The sequence below is a fragment of the Aedes albopictus genome, chromosome 1 (genome assembly GCF_035046485.1).
Source record: "Aedes albopictus strain Foshan chromosome 1, AalbF5, whole genome shotgun sequence".
Classification (NCBI taxonomy): domain Eukaryota; kingdom Metazoa; phylum Arthropoda; class Insecta; order Diptera; family Culicidae; genus Aedes; species Aedes albopictus.
The window spans coordinates 197,889,834-197,912,381 of NC_085136.1; the positions used below are offsets into that span (position 1 = coordinate 197,889,834).

A 22,548-nucleotide genomic window follows, 5' to 3' on the forward strand; every position below is an offset into this window, starting at 1 on the left:
GATTTAACAATTGCTTGTAATTTTCCATTAAGGACAGTTTCCACGAAATTCCCTTCTCGGGAAGAGTGGACATCTGATTATCTGGAGAGAAGTATTTCAGAGGCATCGTATGTTACACTGATGGCTCCCTTGTCGAAGATTGAGCAGGTTACTTACCTTACCGATCAGGCTAAGGCCGGGGTGGCCTCTGCTGTACATTAGCCTGGTACACGGTTTATATGGGAAAATATAAAAAATGGAAAAACTCCAACTCCTGTATACTTTTTGAGCTCCATTTTGGTCCCATATCAACTGTGCAAAATTTCAGATCGATCGAAGAAACTATATTTTAGCGCCCGCCATTCTTAGTTTTTCATACGATTTACTATGGGGAAAATTTACCTCTTCAAAGAAAAATCGCTTGAGGTCAACCATTGATCCCTAAAAATAAGTCGTTGAATGATTTCTGTAGATAACTTCACGGGGAATCAGACCACCGAAGACCGCAAAGCGATGCGACATTCGTGGAAAAAGTTATTAAGCCTTACCCGATCGATAAAATGACGAGATTTTATTATTTATTGTTATTCCTTACGTGTTAAACAGCGTGGGCATGTCATTCGGTTTTCAGTCAATAACTTTTTCCACATGCCTTCGATCGCTTTGCGGTCTTCAGAGGGTTTGTTCCTCGTAAAATTTCCAACAGAAATCATTCATCGATATATTTTGAGGGGTTAAGGGGCAACATGTGGTGATTTTTCTTTAAAAGAGTGATTTTCCCCATAGTAAATCGTATGAAAATTTAAAACGGCTGGCGCTAAAATATAGTTTCTCCGATCGAGCTGAAATTTTGCACAGTTGATATGGGGCCAAAATGGAACTCAAAAAGTATACAGGAGTAAAATGTATTTTGGTGTCCCACACTACTGTACATAGTAGCCGTCTCCATTCCGTCTCCATGGCTGTTTGTCTCCAGTTCCGCACTCTGCGTAGGGTCCGCAGATCGTCCTCCACTTGGTCGACCCACCTATCTCGCTGCGCTTCACGTCTTCTTGTACCGGTCGGATACCTCTCGAGAACCATTTTAGTCGGGTTGCTATCCGACATCCTGATGACGTGACCCGCTCAACGTAGCCTCCCGATTTTCGCGGTATGGACAATGGTTGGTTCTCTCAGCAGCTGATGCAGCTCGTGGTTCATTTGCCTTCAAACCTCTCGCTATATCAATGGATTGGTCGATCCCTTGAATCTGCATACGTTTTACCTGCAAGTCGTTATCTCCTTTTTTACGATATCTCAATGCGATTTCGTTCGTTTTGGCTCTAGATTTCCACTCTTGTTTCCTCATCATATGTCGATATGCTCGTTTTTTCGGGTTGCTATATCTGATTTCCTAATGTCGAATTTGTTTTTGAACCTGGGTTGGAGCTGGATCGGCGGAAAAGGTGTAAACAAACAAACGTCAAACACATTTCAGCACAAGCAAACCTGAGTCGGGTAAATGCTGCAACTGTGACCTGACCCAGTTCCAACCCAGGTTGGAACTGAATCAAAAATGAAAACGACATACCTAAGTGAAAACATTCTGGGAATGCGAAGTGACATCTGTTTGTTGACGGTTTTTCCTAGTTACGGACGGTTTTTCTCGACTAGTATCTCTCGACTTTTTAAGAGAATGAAAGTAGACATGGAGACTGATGATGAAGAAGAAACTGTGGGTTACCAACGATTTCGTCGGTCAATAAGATAAGTAAGCCTCGTTATGTTGAACCAAAAGTTGATAAAAAGTATTTGAAAATGGAGGTAGACTGCTGAGAGTGTTATTCAGAGAAAACGTTTTTGAAACAGTTCAAGCATTGTGCACTTTTTCTTTTTCTAAAATGCAGTAAACTTTTAGCAGTAATTGATGGAAATTGGCTGAATGACTTTGGGCAATTTCACGGTTTTACTCGATTTAGCTGAACAAGTGTCAACATTCTCTCCAATTAGTAGTCCTGAGTTGTGATAACGATTTGGTACACTACAAAGCAGATCGTTGTTGGATATTTTTTATCCCTCATGGAGAAGTACCTTCTGGAGCCAACCTTACAAGTGAAAACAATAAATGCCGTCAAAGAGGATGAAATTGTTGATTATATAAGAAATTTCACTCGCTAGTAGGATTATTACGGCACACAGAATGCAGCTAAAGGTGTCAAACAACTCTCGCCAAAAGCATAGTTTTACATTTTGTGGAAAGAGTTCGGCAATTTTTCATTACATTAATCAACCCAGCCTTGAACAACAGGCAAGATAAAAGACACGGACAACGTCTTCAGCTTTCGGGTGTACAGACTGTTTTAAGCTTAACATTAGACAACCGACAACGGAGCATGCACCAGTGGAAACGGGGAAGAAACTATTCTCACGAAAAGTTTCAACGCCCGAAGCGGGAATCGAACCCTCACCCCATAGCATGGTGCGATTATAAGCTTGGTGACCCTAACCGCACGGCTACGAGGCTCCACTTTACCGACCTTGTTATCGTCCTCTTTTTGCTCATGTTACATCTGTCATGTGACCTAAGAGCTGTCAAACATTTTTGAGGTTAGGTTTTGTAGTGTGATAAAGAATACCAGTGCATCCAGTGGCACCGTTAAGAATCCCTGTCAAAGCATGCCACACCTTTGATGTTCCTGTTGCGCCAGTTAAGCAGAATAGCCGAAAATACACTACCCGTTATAAGTACGGACTCACAAAAAGTTTTGCAACAATATCGCATCACACTGACTCACCTCGATATCTCTAAAACCAGAACACCTACAAAAATGCCGCCTTCAGAAAAGTTGTTGCTTTTGGTCTTCTGAATAACTTTCCTGAAGACAGCATCTTTGTAAGTCCTCAGGTTTTGGAAATATCAAGGTGTGTCAGGGTGATGCAATATTGTTGCAATATTTTTTGTAAGTCCGTACTTATGACGGGTAGTGTATAAACGACGACGTGAAGATGAAATGTTGTTTAATATTGATATTGATTCAGAATGTGATTTTTATGGTTTTGCGTCAGAATCTAGCATTCTCGATGAAGTGCTCCAGAAAAGAGAATGTAGAAATGTAAAGCTTACAGGAGAAATAAAGAAAGATCAGATTGATTTGGACTGCTAACCTGTGAAGTTAGAGATATTTTTTTGAGGAAGAAATTCCACAGTATTCACCAGATATTTTTGGCTACAGAAGAAACTTTGGCCGAAGAAGACTCAGCCTTGCGTCAATTGTACCATGTATATGACGCTGATAAGATTGGTGATCCTCTACGGGGGGGCTTGGACCATGCTCGAGGAGAACTTACCAATACTAAAGGTGTTCGAGTAATTAAGACAATTTTTGGTGGCATGCAGGAGAACGGTGTGTAACGGCTAAGAATAAACCACTCACGAGCTTGTTGAACTCTAAGGCGAACACAGCATCCATATCCACAGGCTGTCAAAACTGGAAGGATATGTTGTAAGAATGTCAGATAGCAACCCTGCAATGATTATGTTCGCAAGAAATCTTGATGGTACAAGATGACGTAGACAACAGCACGCAAGTAAAGATTTAAACATTTCGCTCAGTTTTCCTCTTGGTACTATTTGAATAATAAACATAAGAGGTTTTTTTTTCTAAATCTCTTACCGCCTGTATCAGTTCATCCTTTTTAAATCCTATTTTTTTTTGTAGATTTTTGTATGTACACTTTCTTAAAGCGTTTTAAAATTATATTCGCTTTATGACTTGGGCTGCCATCTCATTCAGGTCCGAAGGCCCTCAGTCATCTCTAAATAATTACTCCGCTGCGCTAATTTCCGCCCGGCCTTCTTGAACTCCCACTGCTATCGAGGCTTTTATTAGCAGCCATTTTCCTGCAATCTAAAATCCCACTCGTGTCGTTGTATCACACCATCACCATCCAGAACCGGAAAAAATATAGCCGACCGAACCATCCGCACGCCACACGCTTCTCTCCAACCAACGCCCGCTAAGATTCGTAACACTCTCACGTTTTAACCGACATAAAAATTCGCCACAATAAAGAACTCTCCCCAGCTGGTCTCGGGTGGCGCGTTGAAGTGTAGTGAAATAGGAAAACCCAAACAGCCCAAAAACCCCGGCACGCACGCATACGCCCCCATCCGGCCCGAACCTCGAGTAATATTCAAATGAAATCCTAATTAAAGCAAAACACGTTCTCGTTCGGTTCCGTTCGCTCGTGCCCGTGGAACTCACCCGGCCGGGCAGACATGATGGCGCAGCATCCCAACCGCCTCCATGTATACCACTCAGCCAAAAATAGTCATTGTCGTTCCATTAGCCCAACAAGACGAAGATGACATCCTCTCTCATTTACTGCCCGATTCGAAGTGGCCCTAAGAACGAACTGATACCCAGTTCACCACAGAGCCACAGCCAGTGCCACCATCATCATCCACTTGTATATGTTTTGGGTATTGGACTGGAGTAAAATGGGTTTCGTCTTGCGGAGCAGACTCGACCCAGCACTTTAAGTAATTTAATTTAGTTAATTCAATCAGAAGGTGAATGAACAGCGTACATTGCGTTTGTGCGTAGCGACAAAAATTGCACAATGGGGACGAACTTGACCAATGAAGAAACTTATCTCTCAATAAAGGCGCAAGAACTGGGTGATAGCTACTCTAACTGCCACAAAAGCCAGCACTAAAATTACTCCATTCATCTGAGGATCGGTGGTTACGTCTCAACTGCGACAGAGGGTTCTCCTCAGTTTAGTGTTCAATAAGCATTTTCACGAATCTATGAAGGTCGCAGCACGCTAGAACCACTCAGCACCTAGAATGTGTAAGCCCTACTCATAAGTGCATAATTTCCAGACCACACAAAAATGTGTAACAGTTACACATTCTCAAAAACAGCTCGTACACTCGTCTAGATGCGAAATGTCGATATTTTTTGTTTCCCAAGGTCATTAGTAAACCTAGCTAGATTGCCGTACACATTTTTTTCGAATTTAACGATTTTGTGGACACAGCAGCTGATTTTGTGAATGTGCAAAGGTTACACATTTTTGGTGTAGTCAGGAAATTATGCACTTTAGTACTGAGCGGTGTTAGCGTGAGGGACAAAACTTCGGTGAATATAGAATAGATCACATAAAAAGCAAATACAATGCTGACAATCAATGAATTTAGTTTCAATGAACAGTTGAGTAGCTTTGACAGAAGATTGGTAGATGAGACACGGACAGTAGAGGTGGCATTGTGCCACCGCGCCCAACTGATTTGCAAGCATCAAGAATTGATGCCCACGTGCAACACGATCTGACCTGCTGAAGGCAAGGATATCACTATCCTTCAGGCCCTATCAGCTGCACCAGAAGGTTGCTGACAGTAGGGCCTCCACCTGCCCATTAGAATAACCAGCCACAGAAATCCAATGTCGGTCGCGACTGTTCGTGTGACTAACATCTAGTTTGCCTCGCCCTTAGACGATGCCAACCAATGCGTGAGTAAACCCAAATTGGCAACCGCCTTCATAACGCACGAACCCCACCAACCGTTGCCAAATCGGTTTCAAAATGACAACCTACCTTCGGTGCATCTTAGAAAAATGTTACCGAAGTACTTTTGCCTTGCAAATTTGATGTACTCTCATAAAATTAGGGCGACAAACTTTCTTAACTTTTCTTAATAGCTTTTTTTGAAAATCGTAATTTTTTAAAACATTTTTTTTTTCATTGTAACCTATTTTTCTCCAGAACAACCCACTGTGCACTAGATAGCATTTTCAGTCAGCTATAACATAAGGATAATTAAAAAAATGTTAACATGTAACTTTTAAGGGAAAATCTATATTTTAGTTCAAAACACAAAAACCAAACATTTTTTTACCGTGCATATTTTCTCCATATAGCACAAACAATTGTCTAAAACTTCGCCGAAGGCACCAAACTGATCGGACAAACTGTTTTCGAGATACAATTTTTTGAAGATATCATGTGCATTTTTCATAGGCCCTTCTCATAAGTAACGCTAGATTCAAAATGGCGAACCAAGTATGCAAAACGGCGTTTTTCTCCCCCAAAGACTAGTATGCAAGGTCTCATCCAAATAAAAAAAATATGAAAACTACTCGTTGCTGAAATGATATGGAACCGCTCATATATGAATTAAAAGATGAAAAAAATGAGATCATTACGACGCTTGGAAGTTCTGAGTATGGAATTACAATGTAGTACTCAAATGATCAATTTCAGCGGCAATTTGATCCCGGTTTACGGTATTTGTAATTTTTAGTTAGTTTTTCTAATGCGTTTCGCATACGACAAACCACTTTTGTTTAGAATTTTAATAAGTCCGTTGAAACGGTTGCGTCGATCCTTGCACAGTGGGAAAAATCGACCCAAAAAATGGATCTTTTAACGCCGCTGGTTTCGGTACGTGAAGTTGACCATTTCTGACGTAAAAAAATTACAAGAAATCGATTGATGCTAAATTCATTCACCGCACAGCATGGGAAGTGGTTTATTTTGCCCCATTTTGCCTTTTTTCATATAAAAAGAGAATCAAAATGTACTTTCAAACAACTAACACGTCTGTATATCATTGAAAACCGCTGCAGGTGTAATTGGAAGTTAATAGGAATCATAAGAATACATGAAAGATCCTTTTAAATGCTTATTTTGCCCCATATGCCCCAACAACTGTCGGATATTCACATTTTTTCCTAATTATGAATGGATTTTTAATGTTACTGACTTGAAGTTGATTTGTTTGGCATAAAAAAAGCGCTGGATCTTGCATCACCAGAATCATCTTCGGGAGTTGTCCAATTTACCCCCTTTTGCCCTATTTTCATGAAAAATGAGATTTAAAATGTATTTATGAAAAACAAATACTGCTATGGAACGTTGAAATTAGTTTTAGGTGCAATTGGAAGCTAACAGATATCATGCGCATATAAGAAATATATTTTTCCTATTTTACCCTACAAGCCCCTAAAACTGCTGGATAATAATATATTTTGCATAGTTTTGTAAAACATGAAGCCCTGAATCATTTTTGATATATACAAATGCGGTTTATCGATTAATACTACAATTATTCTCGGAATAGTATAAATAGCTGTCCATTTCACCTCATTTTGCAGTGATTTTTGTCATGTAATGAATAAATCAATTTGCCCTGATTTTTTGTCAAGTAATGAATAAATGAATTTCCCTTATTAGCATTGCTTCTGAAACCAATGTTATCAACTGACATTTTCTATAATTTCAGCTTTTGATGAAGAATTAAGAGCATAATAAGCATTTTATAAAATATATCAAATATGCGCTAAACTAATTAAATAGGGCGTCTCAACGCACCAAATTATATATATTTCAGATGCCTCATTTAATCAGTCCTTTCGATTATGTAGGGGGATTAGGGGCATAATGGACACCCTAAGCAAATGAGTACGTTTGGCCTGTATAACAGACAAAAACTTAACATATTATCAGTTGGCCTACAACTTTAACTTGTTTCCTACGTATTTCAATCATTTACAGCTGGTAGAATGTCATTATTGAGAAAAAATAATGAATTGAAAACCGTGTGTATTTTGGGGCTGGCAGGAAAGGTACGGGGCGAAATGGACACCCATCGGGGCATAATGGACACCCCTGCATATTTTATGCTGTATCTTTGAGAATATCGACCAGTTAAGTAATTTACCTACGGAGATCAATACCACAGATATAATACTCCATCTTAGACGAGTTTACATAACTTCAAAGTTAATTAAATTAATTTTAGGCTAAAATAATCAGATTGATTTTTTCCAAATTCTCTAAAACGCCTAACAGTATGCAATGCGCGTACATCCATTCATAATTGCCAGTGTTCATTTCGCCCCGAATCGACTACAACATTGAAATAGCTATTTTCAATAAGTTCTGATCAAAAATATAATACTTCATCCATTGCTAAATCTGCGTATACATGCAGATAAGCTAACAATTCCCTTGTTTTTATGGAGGGCACACTCAAACACTCGTAATGCCTTATTTGCTGCTACTTCGAAATTATAAGAAATCCACCATATGAAAAACATTCTTCAATTTCAATGATATTTTGGTTATTTTGAAGGAATATAAATGGTACTTTTGAAAAATAGAACAATGACTTGTTCCTTTACACTTATGCATTAAACGTTTTACATAAAAGTCAACGGTTTCAGCAAAAACAGGGGTGTCCATTTCGCCCCGGGTGTCCATTATGCCCCTAATCCCCCTACATTGGTTTCAGTAACAAAAGTCCATCAATTCGAACATAAGCAAATGGGGGAAATCAATTCATTCATGAGGCGACAACAAATCAGTGCAAATTGGGGTAAAATGGACAGCTATTTGTACCCTCTCGTAAATGATTCTAAACCTTATCGATGAACCGTATTTGTATATATAAAAAATGATCTGGTACTTCATGTATTGCAACCAGTGACATTACAAACCAAAAAAAAATTTATCATCCAGCAGTTTTAGGGGCACGTAGGAAACATAGGGAAAATATCTTTCATTTATGCGCATGATATCTGTTAGCTTTACTACACCTAAAACTAATTTCAACGCTCCATAGCAGTATTTGTTTTCAATAAATTCATTTTAATTCTCATTTTTCATGAAAATAGGGCAAAAGGGGGCAAACTGGACAACTCCCGAAGATGATTCTGGTGATAAAAGATCTAGCGCTTTTTGTTTATGCCAAACAAATCAACTTCAAGCCAGTAACATTAAAAATCCATTCATAATTAGGAAAAATTGTGAATATTCGACATATGGGGCATATGGGGCAAAATAAGCATTTAAAAGGATCTTTCATGTATTCTTATGATTCCTATTAACTTCCAATTACACCTGCAGCTGTTTTCAATGATATACAGACGTGTTAGTTGTTTGAAAGTACATTTTGATTCTCTTTTTGCATAAAAAAGGGCAAAATGGAGCAAAATGGACCACTTCCCGTGCCGTGCGGTGAATGAATTTAGCACCAATCGATTTCTCGTAATTTTTTACGTCAGAAATGGTCAACTTCACGTACCGAAACCAGCGGCGTTAAAAGATCCGTTTTTTGGGTCGATTTTTCCCACTGTGCCTTGGATCAAAACAAGTGCTTTTATATCACAAGACGACAAAGCCCGTGTACCCATAGGTACCCATAGACAGCGAATAAACAAGCTCCATTTTTGATGCACCTGGAGCACAAGGTAACTTGCCTGACCATGACTGGGTGGTTGCGGCTAGACATAAACTGATTTCAAGCATCTACGCAGGTACACACCTATATGCATTGAAGATAGCAAAATTCTTAACGGGGACCCAAAATAAATCACTTACTCGGGACCAACATTCGTTGCGATCCGAAGCGGTATCTCGTAGAGAAGCGCCAGAAGGTATACTATGTAACCAATATTTGTTCATAAACGACTAGGGCAAGGTTGCGACCATTCATTTGCAAAGATTTACATTCATTTGCTATTATCTCAGTTCAGAAGCATGCTATCGAAAAACTATGTATGGATGAATTTAACCTTGTAGTTTTATCTGAAAGTTTGCCGAATAACATTGGGGTCGCAAACGCATACCAAAGTCGTGAGCGAGCTGTGAAGGCAACTTTCCACAGCGTGAATGAAATTTACATTCACCGTGTTGAGAGTTGCCTTCACAGCTCGCTCACGACTTTGGTATACGTTTGCGACCCCAATGTTACTCGGCAAACTTTCAGATAAAACTACAAGGTTAAATTCATCCATACATTGTTTTTTGATAGCATGCTTCTGAACTGGGGTGATAGCAAATGAATGTCAATTTTTGCAAATGAATGGTTGCAACCTTGGACTAGGGTAATTCATGTATTTTGGACAGGCTGAGGACAACGATGGAAAAATCATACCCTAGCTTCCTTAGACCAAGCCCACTCATGGGCTCAATCAAGCGTTTTAACGTTAAGTAGAGCCCCGAACAAAGATGCGAACCGCACCGGTCGCTGCTAAGTAGGGCTCGAAAGCGAAAAGTTTACGTACGGTTCGTAGCAGGGCTTAGAATATAGAGACACGCAAAGTACGGTCTCTATCCGTAGGCTCGTGTGCTCTCTCGCGTTTAGCTCTCTGGGTAGCGTAAAGAGGAGACGAAAGAACATGAGTATGGATTTGTTGCCAGGTATATAGTTTCTAGAGGATGATTTTCTTGTTTTGTATAGGTAGGAATTTATTTTAGTTTGCATCAAATATTTGAAATTTTCAACCAATCAATATCATAGATCGTTACACGAATAACACGACAAATTGTCTGACATAGAATTGTGATAGAGTGACAATACAAACGCAGAAAAACAATAGGTTTAAATTGACAAGCTTTGCTTAAGTATGTTATGAATAAAGTTTTCGCTTCTTCGCCAATTTTAGGATCATGCATATCGAAAATGTATTGATTTTCTCTTAAAAATAGTTACGATTGCTCATAATCGCAGCTTTAGTTTTCGATTCGGCCGATCGTTTCGAAACTAATATTTGGAGAAATGTATAGTGATTCAGTGAGTTTTGCTGTTTTAACACGTACATGTTTGAGCCGGGTTTTCTACGCAGCAAGTAAAGCGTAGTTTCGCACACTTAGAAAAATGTCCAAATAAATAACTCGCGAAGTTCGTTCCAACAAGTTTCAAAATTATCGTCATCCGACGCAGATTCCGGTGAGAAGATGTGCGTATTTTCTAACCCGAAAAGAAACTATTTGACGGTAATAAGTGACCACAAGGTTTTCTTTCTTCACTTTCCGGGCTGAGATCCTCCGCTTTGAAAGAGCTGTGCCTCGCGTTTCGTTTTGTCGTGTACCGTCGTTGGGGGTGAGAATGGGTCAAAAAAGGGTACTCAAAAATTGTTTGGTTAATAACAAATGCAATTGAAGTCGGAATAACTTTTTATTTGGTACTAGCTGTCCCGGCAGACGTTGTACTGCCATTTTGGTTGTGGTTGTTTGACAACTGTTGAGTTCATTGCAGCACCGCACTCTAGATTGGTTTTATTGCGATCGTTTTGCATTCTTCCCCGCTCCTGACAATTTCAGTAATTTCACAATTGTTCAACTTTTAGGTTGATTTTCATAACTTTTTTTTATATATAAACACAGCTACCATGAATACAAATCGAACCGTGCAAGAGTCATGCTGATCGGTTAACCCGTTCGTGAGTTTTGTTGCCTCAAAAGTACATCAAACTCATTTTTATATATATAGATGTGTACTCTCCTATGTGGTAATGATAGTTTAGCAAGAAAGTATCACGTTATATGAATTGCTTACTAAACTACAAATGATTGAAAATTGACCCAATCTCACCCCTTAGAGGGGGTGAGAATGGGTCAAAGTATTCGAAATCGCCTATCTAAGAATATAAGTTAATTTTATTGATCATATGTAGTAAACCTACTTAAAACACAATGTTATCATGACGAATAAAAACTTAGGTCATTTTGAAAGATGATTAATCCACCTAAAAGGGCTAATACAACCGAAAAAATAATTGAAATTTGATAAAATAACGTTTGTATGCTGTAGCACCATTTTTAACCATCATAATCATGCTCATTTAGAATTTCACCCTGAGAGGAGGGGGGATTACAATGAGGGAGGGGCGCATTGAAAGATTGATTGTAAAAAAACATGATAGTTTTAGTATACTGCATAAGAAATGTTTAACCAAACCCTCCGTTATAAACTCTTATGTACATGATCATTGGCCTTTATATTGCTAAAGTAAATCACTCCATCTCAAGATAGAGGGTCGTTCAAATATTATGTAACACAACAAAAATGAGTGGAGAAGAAGAACGCTAATAAGTATATTTTGTAAGCTTACGATATTGCAGTACACTACAGATTAGCTGATGATTAGAGGAGCTGTTCAAACGCATGGGTGTATTGTTATAAATTATTTTAGGCACTTAACGTATTAACACACTCGTTTGACACTTCTCGACATATTCTCGAGAGAAAGTGTGCTTTTATGAAGTTACTGTAAACATGGCACCACTCTAACGTCAAATGAGGGCTGGATAACAAGTTGAATTTTTAGTTAAGGTTATGTGCATTCGATAACTTGCTTGACCCAATCTCACCCCCATTCTTAATCTTTAGACATGGGGTCGAAAATATTGAATTTTTAAATAAAAAGAGCAATGCCAGCCCGCTTTTTTCATTGCATCAACCAGGTAATACCTACAGCTAACCACTTATAAGAAATTTTATGGTTAGGTAATTGTGTTAAACATTACGAAGGAGAATTTTTTTCAGAGTGATTTACTAGTAGTTTCATCACATAAGTTTAGCCACAAATTTAACAAAAAACGATTATTACTAAACATCTTATTCTGCATCATGGCGTGTAAATATATCTCCTCTTTGAAATAATATAAAGTTTTCAATATAAATTAGCGATAGTTGATGAGCTATTTCAAATTTTATGTTTCTCCGTTTTGACCCAATCTCACCCCCTAGACCCATTGTCACCCCCATCGACGGTATATTTCAAAAAGGCAAAAGAGTTTTGGTTTGATTACTGTTTTTGAAAATGGTGGTTGTCAGTGGGTGGTTTATTAAATATAAATTTAAAAATATAAATTAAATAATCGAGACATTAGGAAGAAAGTGTGCGAAATGGGTAACTTCACCGTCCACGCATCCTTCCTCCCCTGTAAATTCGAGAAGTACCTTGCCGAAATAAAATATTCTGTACTCCAAGTATTTCGAAGAATCATCTTTGCGCGTAAATACAACGCAGTAGACCAGGCCGCTTTGATGCATGTGGAATATCTCTGATATGCTGCAAGCATCAGTATTGACAAGAAAAGTAACACGATTGCTTTCCAGGGTGATTCCGCGTATGTATGAGATTAGATAAGAGTAGTTACGATTTTTCAAAGATGCATTGACTGTACCTAACTCAACTCAGATATCATAGAAACACTACAGTTATTTCTTTTTGTAAAAACTAAATCATACCGATAAAAATCTTAAAAAATGTAGTCGAGCTGCCAAGTTTCACCAATTAAAATAGGCGGTGTGCAGGACTGCCATATTGTAGGTTCCTCGTTATAGAAAAAGCAAGGCGTTGGATGTTAAAATACAACAATTGTTGTATGAAGTGCCAAAAAGGAGAGTGGGCTCATTATGTACTTTGACAAATACGCAGTCTACTTCAAGCGCATAGAATCTGCTTCCAACAAAATATTCATATACCAGCATCCAAAAGATCGCAATATATATTAAGATTTGCGAGTGATGCTTTGTAACTAAAAGGTTGTGACTGAGTATAGAATTTTTTTTTTTTTTATCTGTATTAACGAGATTTTTAGCCCTAGGCTAGTTTATCTCGGGACCCACGCTTTACTTCCCTTCCGAAGGAAGAACCCACATTTTGTGAGTATGTCGGGAGTGGGATTCGATCCCAGGTCCTCGGCGTGATAGTCAAGTGTTCTAACCATCACACCAGGTCCGCTCCACGCTTAGCTTATTTGCTTAACTGAACTCGAAGTAAGTAACCGCGCGTTAAATTTAAATTAAACTATTTCAATGAGTTTTTTTTTCTAGATTTTAGTTCAATTTTCTGAGTGGTAGAATTTGGTAAACTAGTGAGATTGTTGGTGAACCAAATCAGTAGTTTAAAGTTGTTTACGTTGTTTAGGTGTTAGTGGCCCAACAACGTGGGCGGTCAGTGCAGGCGTATTGTGAACCACTGCAAAGGGTGGTACTTTTCCACATCCCAGTCGATCCACAACCAACAATCTGTCGGACAATCCGAGCCCGTCCAAACCAGTATAGAATTAGCTGATGTTAAAATACACGTTAATGAAAACAGGTTGCGCAAACTTATCGCAGACTGTTAGAAGACAGCTTCTACTATGACCAGGATTCAAGAATCTTGACCTACGCGAAGTTGTAAAGGAGACAACTAGGGAATCGCGCCACTTGGGCGGTGGCTTCTATATTCGTCTGTTTTCCACTATAACTTAGTCAAATTTGAACCAATTGACAAAACTTTTGGAATGTGGTGAGATAGGTATAGTATCTACCCGTGTACAACATTTCAAGTCAATTGGTTCAAAATTGACTGAGTTATAGAGGAAAACAGACGAATATAGAAGCCACCGCCCAAGTGGCGCGATACCCTACGTTATAAGTGTGTTGGAAATGCAGGGGATGTAATTATTCAATAAACCTAATTATTAAAAAAGATGGTCATAATCTCAAATTCAGATAAATTTCTTGCGAGAAAGGCAACATGAATATTGAAGAGATGGATATTATTTTAGATAAAAATTCAACCTACAAGTCATACAGTAAGCAACAAACATATAATTTAAAAAAAAAAGATTGCTTGAATTCCGGGATTAAATACAATCATAAATTATTGAGAAAATGATATCTTTAAACGCACCAAAACTGGTACAAATCTCCAAGGGAATTATTTATTTGAATTCAATTTTTACTAACAGTTTTCAGTCTTATCGAAAACCCCATCTTTCATAATTTGAGCACAAATTATTATACTGAATTAGATTTGCAATAACCCCATAGAAATACACAAAATATTGCGATGATTTACAGAAGTGCAAAAAACCGATGGTACGGAGAGAATAGAGACCACCGGTGCGCAAAGGCGACCGATCATTATTTTACTCACATGGAAACGAACGACCGGTGCGAAAATGGGTTGATAACGAAATTAAAAATCGTTAACGACGTGCTGTTGCGTGTGTAGTATTAAGCCCACGGGTGGGCTTGGTCTTAGAAAGCAATTGTTTATTTTGCAAAGTTACTAATACGCTTATTATATGATTGTACTTTGCGTTCCTTGGGACAAAAACCTTAACGAAAGCATTTTGAGCTGAGAAAATCACAATTTCCAATCGACTGTTGGAATTGCATTTTGGACACCGAATATATGTTTTGGACACCCTCAGTTATTTATATTTTGGACAGGGCAATTATCTCAATGTTTAGCCATGAATACTGCCAAATCATAGAAGAATCATAAATTAACAATTTTATTCTTGCAAATAATTAAATTTCTCCGCTTAACAGGCATCTATTTTGTTAACTATTACAGTTTTTGTTAAAATCGAGAAAATATCGCCAGACCCACAGAATACGCCTCCAAGTATGCAATCGCACAGCATCCCCATGTAGTTCGTCAGATGACCAAAATATATTATCAGTAGAAAACATGCAATGTATTTTGGACACCACCTATTTTAAGCGATCTAGATGAATGTTAAGAGATTGGCTGTCTAGGGGGATTAGGGACATAATGGACACCCGGGGCGAAATGGACACCCCTCTTTTTGCCGAAACCGTTGACTTTTATGTAAAACTTTTAATGCATAAGTGTAAAGGAACAAGTCATGGTTCTATTTTTCAACAGTGCCATATATATTACTCCAAAATAACCAAATTATCATTGAAATTGAAACATGTTTTTCATATGGGGAAATTCTTATAATTTCGAAGCAGCATCAAATAAGGTTTTACAGGTGTTGGAGTGTGCCCACCATAAAAACAAATGAATTGTTACCTTATCTACATGTATACGAAGATTTAGCAATGGATGGAGTATTTTATTTTTGATCATAATTTACTTAAAATAATAATTTTAATGTTGTAATCGATTCGGGGCAAAATGAACACTGGCAATTACGAATGGATGTATGCGCATTGCATACTGTTAGGCGTTTTAGAAAGTTTGGATAAAATCAATCCAATTATTTTGGCCTAAAGTTTATTTAATTAACTTTGATGTTATGTAAACTCGTATAATATGGAGTATTATATCTGTGGTATTGATATCCGTAGGCAAATTACTTAACTGGTCGATGTAGCCAAAGATGTAGCATAAAATATGCAGGGGTGCCCATTATGCCCCAATGGGTGTCCATTTCGCCCCGTACCTTTCCTGCCAGCCCTAAAAAACACACGGTTTACAATTCATCATTTCTTCACAATAAAGACATTCTACCTCGTGTAAATGATTGGAAGACGTAGGAAACAAGTTAAAGTTGTAAGTCAACTGATAATATGTTAAGTTTTACTCTATTATACAGGCCTAACGTACTCATTTGCTTAGGGTGTCCAGTATGCCCCTAATCCCCCTAATGCTTCTTTATTGAACATTTTTCGTTGCAATAAGGCTTTTAAATTTCTTACAATTATAATTTCAACGATTTTGGGGTGAATATTGTATGTAACTGTGAAGTGTATGTCGTGTTGCATACCTGTGCATTTGAGGCATTTTAGTGAAAAATTTTACATTTTCGATAATTTTGAAGTAAATTCGTAATTGTTAAGCGTATTTTCAACGTAAGTCATCAGAATAGAGTATGTTTGATTCAATAATCAATATTGAGAAGTCTCTACTTTAATTAGCTCTCCAGAACAAGACGTACATCACCGTGCCTGTCCAAATTGCATACATGTACAAATTATATTTTTTACCATAGTGTAGGGTTCTTATGAAATAAAATAAACTTCCAGAATATTCTACAGGATTGATACAGCAGCGCAATGCTTTACGAATCTTTTACAACTAATACAATGATGCAACCATGCAACGGTGCACCAATGCAACAATGCAGCGCTGTGCCGATGCATCAATGGAACGATGTACCAATTCAACGACGCAGCGATTCAGTAATGCACCAATTCGAATTAAAAAAAAGACACTACACCGTCTTCAACCAGAGGTTGCAACATCGCCACGATATACCAATGCAACGATGCACCAATGCAACGATACAGCAATGCAACGATGCAACAATTAAGCGATGCACGAACGCAACAATGCATCAATACGCTAATACACCAATGCAACGAAGAAATAATGCAACGAGTTGTATAGCTGTCATTTTGTGTGTAACATTTCAGTGAAACATTTCTAAGCGTGACGGAAGCACAGACAACTCTGGGATTTTATATATATGATTTAATGACACGGTCAAGCCTATTTTTATAATTGGCGATTGATGGAGGTCCTGACGAAAATCCCCGGTACCCCATGCTCATGCTATTGGCCATTTTGGACCATTTGGACGCGATGTTCATTTTTTCAAACGCCCCTCGGCCGCTCGGCGTATAATCGAGTTGAGAGACGGATGACGCCATTAAGCAGAGAAATGTCGGGTGTAATTTTGCCTCATGACTGCTTCGGAAGTCACCTCGATAAAAACAACAACCGAACAATAGACGTAGATCTGGAAAAGCAAAACTTAGAGTACGCTGATCAGGTACTCAGCGAGATTTGGGGCAATGTAAAGATTGACGGCTACCCCGTGATTTCTGAATTCATGAAGAAGATGCTACGCACGACCTGTTATCTGCATGTGATAATACGTCATGGTACACAGTTTATGTGCGTGAGAGTCAATACTTTTGCAGATGAGTAAATTGCATCTTGCATTAATCTGAATAAATTCTACAAAAAAAACAAATTTCAGATCATGAAGTATGATGACAATACATTTTGCAAGCCGATTCAAAGCGACTTCAGGAGTATCCTTCCAATTCAGCAAGAAAATGGTATGCTACATGTCGTTGAAGCGAACAGTTTGAAACCTGATTCAGACTTCACACCGTTCCTAGTAAGGCAGTTGGTCAAAAAGGCTCCAGTTGGTATTGGATTCTCATATGCTTTGCCATATGATGATTGTTGTCCATCGGTGTCCGAACAACTTGTTGGTAAGTGTATTTTTTTTTTAGTTTAGTATTAGTTCACTGTATGATTTAATTTTTTATTTTTTCTTATTTTCGAAAAGGTCGTATATGCTACGATTGTGATCTTTACTTTGCCACAAAAGTAAACGCAGATCGACACTGAAGGAGCTTCTACAAGGCAGATGTTGCACCAAAAAAGGTGAAACCCCTCAAAACTCTGCAGCAGCGCCCTGAAGAATTTAAGTAAATGGAGAAACATAACTTCTTTGGGTGGATTGAAGTTTCTTAGAAACAGAAGGACTAGAGGTACAAGAGCCTTTCGAATCAGAATTACCTGAGGTGAACTTCGACAACTGGTTCTTACAACCGTGGATGGAGGAGTAGTCTAGTTGCCAAGAGTGTTTTTATTTTAAAGTTGAATGAAATTGATATTGAGTTGAATTAAATATTTACGAATTTTTAAGTACCTATTTTAAGGTACCATCATCAAACTTTTGTTTTACAAAAAGTGTAATCTGACAAGTTACCCTGAAAAAATGTCTACGTAGACAGTGTGGGGAGGGGGTCAACGAAAGTGCCAATTTCCGTTCTACGTAGTTTACGGACGAAACCTTGGCAGTTGAAATGTTGACGATCCACCAATCACCATCAAGCACTCGATATCCTCACATGGGACGGGCTCCGTGATCCGCAACTAGAAGCATTCGGAATACATGTAAATAATAAAAACATCGCGGAATATTTTTGCCGAGTCCGAACCGAAATCGATAGCATGAAGTGAAGTGCGTAATCAAATGATGTCACAAAATTCGACACCACTACAAAAAAAAGACAAAAGCGTCTTTGGAGTGAATGTTCGACTTTTCAAGGAAACGACACTTGTAAAGCACACTCTTGGTAAGTGATATGTTATTCGTTTATGTAACTATTTGGCCTATTTGAATTTACATACGTACATCAGCGCCACAAAGAAAAGACTATGTCATCGACTCATATTGTCAATATGCATTGGTCCCAAGTGGTACACAGAAGAGCCCAACCTAGGCCCAAAGCTAGGAGTAAGTCACAGCAACCAAAATTTGCGCTGACTGCCGTGATTCTTATCTTCTGTGGTACACGTGCTGTTAGATAGTTTTGTGATCGGAATTTTCCTAAATTCTTTCCATAACATAGATTTCTTCTCAATTAAAAGCTCTAGCACGTTTATACAACTCCAAAGCTTACCAACAAACTGACGTTTACATATCAATAGGCAAATCTGACGGAAACCAACGATCCCTTCGCATCTGGTGGCAGGAATGAGAACCCTACGAAAAACGTGACTCCGCCAAAAGTGCCATGGCGCAGCATAGGCAAAGTGCACTTTTTTCACTTTTTCGTATCGACTTCCGCATCGTTGAGAAACAAACGAGCACTTTTTGGTAAGCAAATTTAATTTTCTTTCAGATGCTCTTAGATCCGGTAGGTACTTACGAACAATTTATGTGATTAATTTGAGGAGCTCTTGCAATGCCTCCGGCTGACGATTTTCCGGATTTTTTGTTAGCCCAATCCGGTAGGTATCTGTCGGCGTGGGCATCAAGAATGATGATAATGGAAGCCATTGCAAACGGAAAATTGCAACTTCTAGAGCGAAAAATGAGTAAAATTTGACGACAAAAAATTACTTTTTTATGTAAACAAACGATTTTCCCCTTATCTCACCAAGCGCCTCTACAATTGGAGGTAATCCAAATTAACCTATACTGATTGGATGCCTATTATGATCGAATGTTTTCAACACCGACGTTCCTCGCAATTCACATGTCTACTCCCTAATTTATTTGCTGATGTAGTTTCATAAGCATAATCATCAAAGATTATATTTATTACCGTAAACCGGGGTCAATTTGATCAGCGGGGTGAAATTGATCATTCGGGTACTACATTGTAATTCCATGCTAGGAACTCTTAAGCGTCGTAATGATCTTAAACTTTTTACGTCATCTGGTTCGTAAATGTCTAGAGATAAGTGTAGACTTTAATTTTTTAGGAAAAAAGTTAGTTCTGCTTATTTTTTTTAGGAATTAGCAATGTATTTCTCATTTAGGTGAAATCATTGTTAATATTGTGGATTAAACGCCTGAAGATAGGCAATTTTATTTGAAATAAGAGATTTCTTTCACAATAAATGACTATTTTTTCAAAAAAGGACCTTTTTTTAGCTATTTCATGGTCTGATTAGCTACATATGTAACTTCCCAACCAAGGCTCCACAAAAATGTTAAAACAGAAAATTTACGGGAAGTTTTATAAGCAAATATTGTGGATTTAGCACCAAATTGGTGTCGGAAGTAACTTCATTGACTTCCGCTGCCTTTCCTATGCGTTAAACATAACGTCGGAAGTAGTGCGCTGTATAGAGCATCAGATTTACTATACAGGGCACTATTTCCGACGTTATGTTTAACGGAAAGGAAAAGCAGCGGAAGTCAATGAAGTTACACAGATAAAAATAATGAGATTTACACGTCATGTAAACTTTATTTTAGTCATGTAAACTTAGTGTTATGATGGTTTACATGATATATCATGTAAATTTGTGTTATATGTCATGTAAATTCTCAGAGTCATGCTGAATTACATGACATATAATGGAAGTTCACATGATATTTCATGAACTTTACATGATATGTCATGCAAACTTCTGTGATATCCCACGCTCCAATTATGTGCATCATATGTCACAGAATTTTACACTCTTTTTTCGATCTGTGTACTTCCGACACCAATTTGGTGCTAAATCCACAATATTTGCTTATAAAACTTCCCGTAAATTTTCTGTTTTAACATTTTTGTGGAGCCTTGGTTGGGAAGTTATGTAGCTAATCAGACCATGAAATAGCTAAAAAAAGTTCATTTTATTCATTCATTTATTGTGAAAGAAATCTCTTATTTCAAATAAAATTGCCTATCTTTAGGCGTTTAAGGGGGAATTTCAAAATTTTATTTTGAATTTTTAGTATTAAATTCACTATTTGTAAGATTTTAAACGCGTTATTCGGTTTTAGAAGGGCAAAATCAATCGGACAAGGAAATTTTCCTTTCCAACCGATGCTTCATTATATACTGATAAATTCGTCCCAAAGTGGCATTCCCAATTTTATGATTTTAGAAGTTATTTAACTATAAGTTTAAATTTGTTGAACAAAATTCTGTCACAAGCAGGGATGCCAGATGATTTCTTGAAAAATCTGTATCGCTATTTTCAAAAATCTGTATCCCATACAAACTTTGGGTGAAAAATCTGTATCCCATACAAAAATAAAATAGCCCTTCTAGCTCAAAAATCTGTATTTCATATAAAACGAAATCTGTACGGACGCTCAGAAATCTGTATAATACAGATAAATCTGTATATATGGCATCCTTGGTCACAAGGTTCCATGGAGATCCACTGCCCAACTAACATTTTCAGCGCTATAAGCTTCAATCATTTGCTTTTTGTTGTGTAACCATTGAATAAAAGCAGCCAACGCTGAATAAAAGGGAAGCTAGTCAAATATAAATCATAAGCTAATAGGGGTGGAAGGGGTAACCCCGTCACCTTAAGCATTGGGACTATTAAAAAATAATGTAACAGTTAATTTGATATTTTGACTACGCAGAATGTTTGATTCATTAGTATTTTATAAGGTTTGAGCTTTAAAATTTTCAAAATATGTTTATTCTACCGAATTATGTACATAACACAAACATATAAACTATTGATGATGTAAATGCAGTGCGGGTAAGACCGTCACCCCTATGGGGTAAGGCCGTCACCTAACGGGGTAAGTCCGTCATAACTTTTTTTTCAAGATACTCTTGAAGATTTTAATTTGAAAATGTTTCCAACATATTTTTGCCTTTCTCGTACACCAAGGTGTACCGAAAGGCTATATGTTCACTCCGAAAACGAAAATTTGATAGAGCCTCCGGAGGGGTCAAGTGTTCTATACCAATCGACTCAGCTCGACGAGTTGAGATGATGTCTGTGTGTATGTATGTGTGTGTGTGTGTGTGTGTGTGTATGTATGTGTGTGTGTGTGTATGTGTACAAAAAGGTCACCTCATTTTTAGATAGTAAATGTGAACCGATTTCAACGACCGATGGTTCATTCGACGGGATACATTGTCCCATTGTTTCCTATTGAAAATGGTTCAGATCGGTCCAGCCGTTCCGGAGTTATGGCCATTTAGGTGTTCCGGACCGATACCCCAGGAAGGGGCCAGATATGAAAATGCAACAAACCCATGCATGCGACCCATCAAATCACGCCATTTTCGATTATCTGATGAACGGGAAGTAGGAAAATAGTCTCTGACTATATCTGAACCGGTAGTGTTCCGGAACCGGTTCCGGGTGTCCTGCCGGAAGTGACCAAATAAGAAAGTGAACATAACCCATGCATGCGACACGTCAAAGAGCAGCTTTTTCGATAACCAGATGAACGGTAAGCAGGAAAATAGTTTCAAACCTCGTTTGAACCGGTAGTGTTCCGGAACCGGTTCCGGATGTCCTGCCGGAAGTGGCCAATTAAAAAAGTGAACCAAACCCAGGCATGCGACACATCAAAGAGCAGCTTTTTCGATAACCAGATGAACGGTAAGCAGGAAAATAGTTTCAGACCATGTTTGATCCGGTTCTGTTCCGGAACCTGTTCCGGATGTCCTGCCGGAAGTGGCCAATTAAAAAAGTGTATCAAACCTAGGCATGCGACACATCAAAGAGCGGCTTTTTCGATAACCAGATGAACGGTAAGCAGGAAAATAGTTTCATACCGTATCTACTCTCTAAAACAAAAGCTCTCATTTTT

General features: G+C 38.1%; 1 protein-coding gene and 1 long non-coding RNA gene across 4 annotated transcripts in view; one reads left to right on the forward strand and one right to left on the reverse strand.

Annotated features, from left to right (window-relative positions):
* The window catches only part of LOC109423252 (hemicentin-2), a 759,984-nt gene that overhangs the window by 715,273 nt on the left and 22,163 nt on the right, over nucleotides 1-22,548 (reverse strand). The window lies entirely within an intron of this gene.
* Nucleotides 14,191-20,094, forward strand: LOC115260398 (uncharacterized). Its single transcript, XR_009996362.1, has 3 exons — nucleotides 14,191-17,734; nucleotides 17,812-18,607; nucleotides 18,963-20,094. It is a non-coding gene; the product is annotated as an uncharacterized LOC115260398 (long non-coding RNA).